The sequence below is a fragment of the Meleagris gallopavo genome, chromosome 5 (genome assembly GCF_000146605.3).
Source record: "Meleagris gallopavo isolate NT-WF06-2002-E0010 breed Aviagen turkey brand Nicholas breeding stock chromosome 5, Turkey_5.1, whole genome shotgun sequence".
NCBI lineage: Eukaryota > Metazoa > Chordata > Aves > Galliformes > Phasianidae > Meleagris > Meleagris gallopavo.
In genome coordinates this window covers 15,620,931-15,629,091 of record NC_015015.2, presented here as the reverse complement: position 1 = coordinate 15,629,091, position 8,161 = coordinate 15,620,931, and the positions used below count along the sequence as shown (strand labels likewise).

Genomic DNA, 8,161 nt, shown 5'->3' with positions numbered 1-8,161 from the left:
CACCATCACCGACGCTCCAAGATGGCGGACATATCAGCGCCTGCGAGCCCTCCCCTCCCTCCGCCCCGCCTGCCAATCATACCGCCCCGGCACCGCCCCGCGCCTTTCCCATTGGGCGGTGCGCGCGGCTCGGCCTCTCATTGGCAGACTCCTCGCCGTCAGTCACCCAATCGGAACGCTGCTATGGGCTTAAAAGGGGATGGGGGCGGGCCGTCGATTTCCTGCTAGCCAATTGGCGCACGAGAAGGGTGCATCTCTCTTCCCACCTTCCCGACTTAGCAACAGGGGAACGTCACCGTGACAGGCGTTTCCATTGCCCAATCGGAAGAGCGGAGGCCTCTTAAAAAATAATAAACTCTTTCGGTCCAATCCGGAGCCGAGGTGCTCGGAGCCGGCAGGCGGCCACGGCGGGAGGGGCCTCTGATGGCGCTCTCCCTTCGGCCTTGCCCTCCGCTCCTCGGCATTGGCCGGGGCGCGGAGCCACGCCCCCCGAGGCGCTGCACGGGCGCCAAACTGCCTGACAACAAGTGCGGGGTGCTCGGGGAGGGGATGCGCGGAAGGTGGAGGCTGCGCACTGGGGAATTAGCTCAAATGGTAGAGCGCTCGCTTAGCATGCGAGAGGTAGCGGGATCGATGCCCGCATTCTCCAGCAGAGGGGTTGTTTTCTTTCCTCGAGTCTCTCAGCTCTGCTTAGAGAGCGTCTTTTAACCCCAAAGTAAAGCGGTGTTCGTTCTGGGATGTATGGCTAAGCCTAAGGCAAAAGCAGCAGGGCGTGAAGTCTCTTTACGTTTTTCTTGTGCTCGTTTGATACAAGGCAGTAAGCTCGGCATCAGTAAGCCGGACTCAAACGTTCGTGCAAGGCAGCCACCCCTGCTCGTTTTGCTCCCAAAGAAACGATTACAGAGCACGGCCAGCTGAGCCACAAACACCTCTGATTTAACCATAACCCTAACAGAACCCTTTATCCTCCTCATAGGCTGAGAGAGAGAGAGAGAGAAAAAAAAAAAACCTTTGAAGAATGTTAATGATTTAGCCCAACTGCTTATTAGCATTGTGAAAACTAAGTAGCTTTAAGAAGAGGGAAGAAGCATTTCTGAACAACGACTTCATGGTTTTGCTGCTGAGGGGGAGCGTGGATGCTTGGCTGTACAAACCCACGAGTTAATCCATTTAGTTGAAACAAAATGTTCAAGTTCAGTCTTCTAATCTCATTTCCAACGCTGATCCTATTAGCATTTCTAAGGAAAAGCTGCTGGGGACTGGGATGGGACCTCCATACCATCCCCCGTGATGGTAAGGAGCAGTTTTGGGATCATGGAAGGCAACTGCGATGAGAAGGTTCCTGAGGCAACGAGGCCTAACTATAAAGAAATGTGTGGAGGGAAGCTAAAAAGCAAATGCTGTTCATTAGAAATGGTGGGGAACAGGGGAAGACATATTAATTATTAACATCAGACACATAAAACTAGTTGTACTGTAAGCTGCAGAAATAGGTAAGTATAGCTTCCAACCAACGTGTACTCTGTCCCCTATATTTTCCCCTCCCACAGTAATTTCAGTTCCCTATCTCCTGTTACACTTTCTCCCACCTGTACTCTTTTGACAGGAGACAGCATGCGCCATGTTGGACCCAAAAAGACCTGCAAACCAACCTGCCATTTTGGTGCTGGCTAATGGACTCTGTTTTTTTGCCCCTCCACATCAATCTCCAGAAAATACATACAAATTTACTGTTGAGATTTCAACCCTTTTTCATTTAGTTGAATTTGGTCAACGTGCTTACAGATTAACCTTGAAGGATGTAGGGACATCCACACAGGCATGGTCTGACCAAAACTGCCCATAAATAAAAACTGCTAAAGACGTGTGTCTTGATGCAGTCTACAGTTATGAAAGCCCATTATTTCAACATGAGAAGCCTGAAATTTTCCCTTCAGGATCTGAAGCTTCACATATAAAGTGTAAAGCTTGAACTTTTACCTTCTGCTTCCTGATAGTCCTATTGTATTTATCCTCGTCCTCTCCCTGCTGACAGGAAAACTTGCAGAGCAACAGAAAATGCATGGGATATACCGTATGGAAAGAAGAAATGTTTTTTTTGCATTAAGTTACTGCAGGATTTCATCTGTGCTTGCTGCAACTTCTTGCCTCAAAATATCACAGGATTATCTTAACATACGTGTGTAGTTCACTTTTAGTTTGGAAGGCTCTTGTAAACAAACCACATGCAGTGTGCATTTGTATTAAGGCAGCAGACCCAAAAACTTCAGTGTTTTATGCATCATACAAATCATTAAAAGGAGATGGCTCCTTTTCTGACAAACAACTAAATGGAGAAGTAAAACCAGAGGCCCAGAAGGTTGGCCAGGAGGCTGTGGATCACAAAGTAGCTCATCAGTTAGGCAAGTGCCCTGGCAGTGCCTTTGTCACAAATTCTTTTTTCTTTCCAATTAACACAGACCTCTTGGCCCGACGGCATGCTCCAAATAACTTCTTTGCTGAGCAAAGCCAGGACTTTGCAGAAGCAAGCAATTGCATGATGCCACTAACTGCACAAATTTTCTTACCTTGAAGGCTTTATACTTCTTGGATCCTTGCTTTACTTTACACCAAAATCCTCTCCACAGTACCACTTCAGTGTTTCTTTTCTGCTTGTATCCTAGTTTTTCGCACTCTGCATTCCAACAAAGCATTATTGTTAGAATTGTGATGCACATTAACCAGGTGTAGGACATTTTTTTTCCGGAAGATTTGTGAATCCATTGCTTCCCGAGCTAGATATAATACAGATACCAAATAGATTTCATAGCATACCCCCCGTCTCGCTCCCCAGCTCCCAAGGTTATGGTTTTCAATGTCCTTTAGCTTTTTGAAGCAGTCTGTTAATGTCCAGGGGCAAAGAAGGGAATGGGAGACTGTTACCCTGCAGCCTCCACTGGGTGAGCTTAACCCTAGACTGTTGTGTACGAGGAGCATTCATCTTCATTTCTTCTTTCTCTGGCAGTGCTTCAAAAGCAAATGTAACCAAGGACAGAGCTGTGAAGAGCCCAGTACCTTGGGAGGATGCCCAGGGTTCAGGATGTTGACTGAACGGCACTCCTGGGGACACAATCCAAGCAGTACAGGATTCCTGTGTTCGGATTCAGATTGGAGATACCTGGCCCTCTCAAGGCCCTCCCAGGGGTTTTTGGTACCCAAAAACTTACAGGGCAGCTCAGCAGAAGTGTCTCAGGAGTGCAGTTTTAGACTGTAGGATCTTAATCCCATTTCAAGCAGTTAAATGATTTGAATATAGATTCTAATATCACAGAAGATAAGAAAGCTGCTAAACAAATAATTGGATGCAGATTCAAGAAAAGAGGGACTTCACTTTTTCTTGCTTCTGTAGCAGTGTAGTGGTATTGTTTTTGTAGTTACCTATTAAGCAACGCTGAGTTCAACAGCAGTGCTAATTACCAGTACAACCACATGACCACTCCAGGCTAATGATAGTCCTAAACCCTTGTTATCTTTTAATAGCTAAGCTGATTAAACAAGCACAGAGGAAAAACAAGGTGGAGAAATTACCTCCATGGTATTTCTCTTAGGAAAATAAAGGCACACAGATTGGATCACTTCCCAACCAGCTAAGATATAACTGCCCTGTAACTACCGATCCTATATTTCTGTGAAACAGAGGCACAGGAGTGAGAGATGATCAAAATAGGTTGGCTCACTCAGGGATACTTGTGAACAAGGGAATAATCACCTCATCAATTCCATGTCATTTTTGCTGTAAACGTTCTCTCTCCCTTCTCTTTTGTCACTTTCCACTATAGAAAACGGCATATCAGCCCTAAACTGATTAAAACTGGTCTGTGGTTTAAATACTACAACAGTAAAACCAGAGTCCAGCTCTGTATTTCACTGCCTTGTTCCAGGTAGGAAGGAACAGAGAAAAGAGAAAACAGCAATGAAGGACATCATTGGACAAAAATTTTAAAATTAGCCATGGAATATTCTGCACTAGAGAGCTCTAAGGGGTGCTTGGTACCTGTTCTGTGTTGCATCCTTCCCAAACTACTATAATTTTTAGTAGTGGCTTGGACATCTGTGTCTTCTGCAGCATTTAAACTATTTCAGAAGTGTCTTGCTGATATCCAAACTGCTGATAAATGTATAGTAAAGGAAGCTAAGAAATACTTTTTTTTTGCTGAACAAATTGTACAAAGTAATGAGTCTTTTAGATTTGTTTTTTTAAGCCTGAAAGTTCTCTTGTGTTGCTGTGAGCCAAATACATCTATGATAATGGTGTGTCAGGGGCAATTAGTATGTGACAGAGACCTGGGCAGCTTGAATCTGAACTGATCAGAGCAGCTGCTTTTATGTCAGTCTGAATTCTTCCTCAAATTAATTTTTTCTGAATAAATTAGAAACACTAAATCACTACCAAATTACACCATCCTGAGCTGTCCAGAGAAATCCACTTTCTGTGGATTAACTTGCTTTGTTTCACCCCATCTCTTCCCGTCTCTCCCATCCTGTGTCCCCAACTGTGGTGCATGTACATGATCAGGAGTGCCTGGATTAGGTTCCTAAAATGTGTAAGCGATCACTTTTAGCTATATACAGTTCCAACGTCTGAGACTCAGGATGCCTTACAGAGACCTCCTGACCTGCTTAGACAGCAGTATTTAACCCTTTCTACATTAGGAAAGAGAGAGACATGCGCAACAAGGACCACAGCCTCAGGAGTGATGGTCTTCTGTGGACTCCAGGGCGAAGGCATCAACAACAGTTATATGTGTGCACGCAGATACAGTAATTTTTGAAAAGATAATCTTAATTAATAGCTGTTCCCAATGTGTTAGAGCAGCTTGGTGTCCTCAGAGGATCTCTGCCAGGCTCCAGCCTCCAGTTCTACTCCTTGATGTACTACTTGGCTTTGTTTGCACATCAATGTCGATTTTCAAATCCCACCCCTCCTGGCAGAAATAGGTGACCTACTTTTCAGCCCCAGACATCTGCTAGCTGTAGCCTCGTCCCTCCCTCTGTGCTTTAACTCCTTCTTTCCTCCCCTCTCTGCGGGCATCTGCCACCTCTCAGCCCTTCCAGGGAGCTCAGCCTGTGGCTCTCCTGCCTAGGGCAAACCTGCGTGGTGAGGTGTTTGCAGCCTGAAAGGAGCCTGAAAGAGAGTTGCAGTTCTCTATCTTTGCCACAGAAGGGCACCCCAGTTGCATCGCCGAAGCCAGCTGGGCCCCCTACAAGCGAGACGGTCCTGGGGCACCTGGCACCCCAGCCCGCAGGCCCAACATGGCCACCCTCCCTCAGCAGCACGCCAGGGCCGAAGTCTGTGAGGAGAGGCAACAAGGGAGCAGGAGCAGATCTTTCCCCATGCTGCAGTGCTGTCAGTGGCATGCACTATACTAGGAGAGGCCTAGCGGGGTCTAGATAGAAAGATACTGGATCTGATTGATCAGTGATGGCATGAAGTCCAACAAGGAAAATGCTGGGTGCCCTGCGCTGGCTGTCCCTGTTGGAGCAGGGCTCGTGCCACATGGACCTACAGGGCTCTGCCAACCTCAACTGTCCTTAAGTTACCCTCATTCCTTAAGTTACCCTCCTACAGAGACACGGCTTCCTCTCAGAGACCCTCTGTGCTATCGCTGTGAAGTAGTCCATGAACGTTCCCTGCAATTCCAGTTTTGTTTTAACACCAGTTCTTCCCGCCCCCACTAACCGCCACCCTGCTCTATGATTGCTTCCTTCTCCTGTCCAGGCTTTGGCCTTGGTGCTCACTGACATTTGCAGGTCTGAAGCATTGTGCTGTAGGATGATTCTTCTGTGATGGTGGACAGCAGATGAACCTGTGACGGCCAGGTTCTCCAGCTGGCTTTGCAGTGCAAAAATGCATTGCATCTTGTTCGGTTAAGGTTTGCACCAGTTTTACGGGCTACACCATGTCTGCCTTCCAACAAACAGTAGGTGGCATGTTTGGATCAGCTATGGAAGGAGGAAGTCCCAAGTTACTCCACTGCTCGAAAGAAAAGATGCCACCCCGTACAGACACAAATCCCTGCCCTCTTGATTGGAGGTGCAAAAGCATCTCCAGGAATTTGATCTCATTCTCATTGAAATACACTCTGGACACATGCAAATACTTGAAAAACAGCACAGTTTAGAGCAGGTCTTACCTGGATAGGCTATTTGTCAGCTCCTGGCTCTGAGTCTGTTTTTTTTTCAGCTCTTCTAGGTTCTGCAGAGGCTTGGATCCCCACAGCATCTTACCCATGCATCTGAGGCCTCATGCGCCCCGTATCTGAAGCATATCTGAAACAAAAGACAGGAGGCCCATCTGTGGCATGGAGCAAAACTCAAAGTTGGGACAGTACTGAAGCAAGAGACAGGGTGCACATATGTACATACCTGTTTTCCTCAACACCAAATAATCTCTTTAAATACCAAGCAGTAGTTAGGAGACACATAATTGCTGGGTAAACTAATACCTTTCTGTTAGAAGTCAGGTGCTCGCCTATTTCCTGTTAGACAAGCAAAACAAACAGTCCATACGAGAGAAACTATTCCTAGTTGCTGTCAAACATTACAGTCTGCAAACAAAAGTAACTCAAAGTGCCTGCACTTATCCTATGGTTTATAACAAGGACAGAGGGAAAGAAAAACATATTGAGGATTCCCTTTACTGTGTCTCCTCTTACTGCCAATGCTAAATCCTCCTCGTATCCATGCCTTGGCACCATGCAGGTCTCTCCAAACAAAGGATATAAAGAAAGCTGCTTCTCTGGATTTGCATACCTATTGAGCATTTGCCTCCCACTTCGGCAAGGTAAGCTCTTACAGGTGTTGCTGCCACATAGAAAATAGAGCCCGGAATCAATAAGACTGGTCAAGTGAGTAATCCAGACTAAGGACTGCCTGTGTTTGCATGGTATTAAGAGAGCAGGAAGGTCTGAGATGCCTTGCAAAATTGTCTCCATCCCATGGAAATAAGAATATTACCAAGAAGACAATTGTGATTGTAATGTGATAGAATGGTAGTTTTCAGCTGATATGGTGCATTTGTCGGCTTGCATTCTTCTGGTCCAAAGCAGGAAGTATAAATGATTAATGGAATGGTAGTTTTTCATAGTGAAAGTACAGTGAGATGTTAGATATAGCATACTTCGTAGACCAAATATAGAAATACAGTCAATAGGAGGTACGAGGATCCTGAATACTACAACTGTAGTAGAAGAAGGAGAACAAGTAGAAGAGGGAACAAGTGAGAATTCACCATTAGAAGCATTATTATACATTATATACAACTCAGTGGGGCAAAGTTCTCCCTGTGGCTATAAAGCCTCTATAAATCACGGTCTGAATGCCTGCCTAAATGCTCAGTGCATAGTTCCTACTTCTGAATCGGTGATGGTGAGAGTGCTTGCTCCCTTGTCTCAAGTGTCAGACAACCACTTAATGATAGAAACATCCAATGGGTTCTTAAATTGTCGAGAGATGTTCATTATTTCTGTGGAAGTAAAAGACCTTGTCTCTCATTTCCTGTTACATTACCAAAACAAGTTGGTCAGTAATTTTTGCTGCAGGACAGACATTTGCCTTTCCAAAAGGGCCATTAGATTCCTCCTCACTGCCACTGGACAACCAAACATTCACATCCCAATCTCCCACATCAACATCATCTGCCACTAAAATGGAGGATTAGAGTTGTTCAGTCCTCTTATGATGATTTTCAATAACGTAATTTTCAATCTTGTCTCCCCAAAGTTCTGTAGTGTTCAAGAGATTCTTCACATCACTTTTCCTGTTCTGACATTGTCACCTTAAATCTGCAGATCAGATTCCAATTGTTCAATTATTCTTTTTAAATAATCTCTGTGATTTTCAGATGCCCTTCAACAGCAACACAGAAGTTTTGATTTCTTTCCTTTGCCTCATTTCTTTTTCTGGCATTGACAGCTGCCCACAAATTGCTCCCCAGCATTAGCTGGGCCAGAGCAGTTTGATCAGATCCTGTCCTAAACACAGGCCAATCCCTCCCAACCCTCTCTAGGCATCTCTTCCTCCAAGGCATTCCATTTATTGCCAGTCATTTTGCGCCCAGTATCCCACTGACTATGCCAAAAATGTCACAGGACAACAGGGTTCTTTGGATACAGGACAACAA

General features: G+C 45.5%; 1 non-coding gene across 1 annotated transcript; it reads left to right on the top strand.

The window, feature by feature from the left end:
• The first annotated feature begins 576 nt into the window (after positions 1-576).
• TRNAA-AGC lies at positions 577-649 on the top strand. Its single transcript has one exon. It is a non-coding gene; the product is annotated as a tRNA-Ala (tRNA).
• Positions 650-8,161: the final 7,512 nt, after the last annotated feature.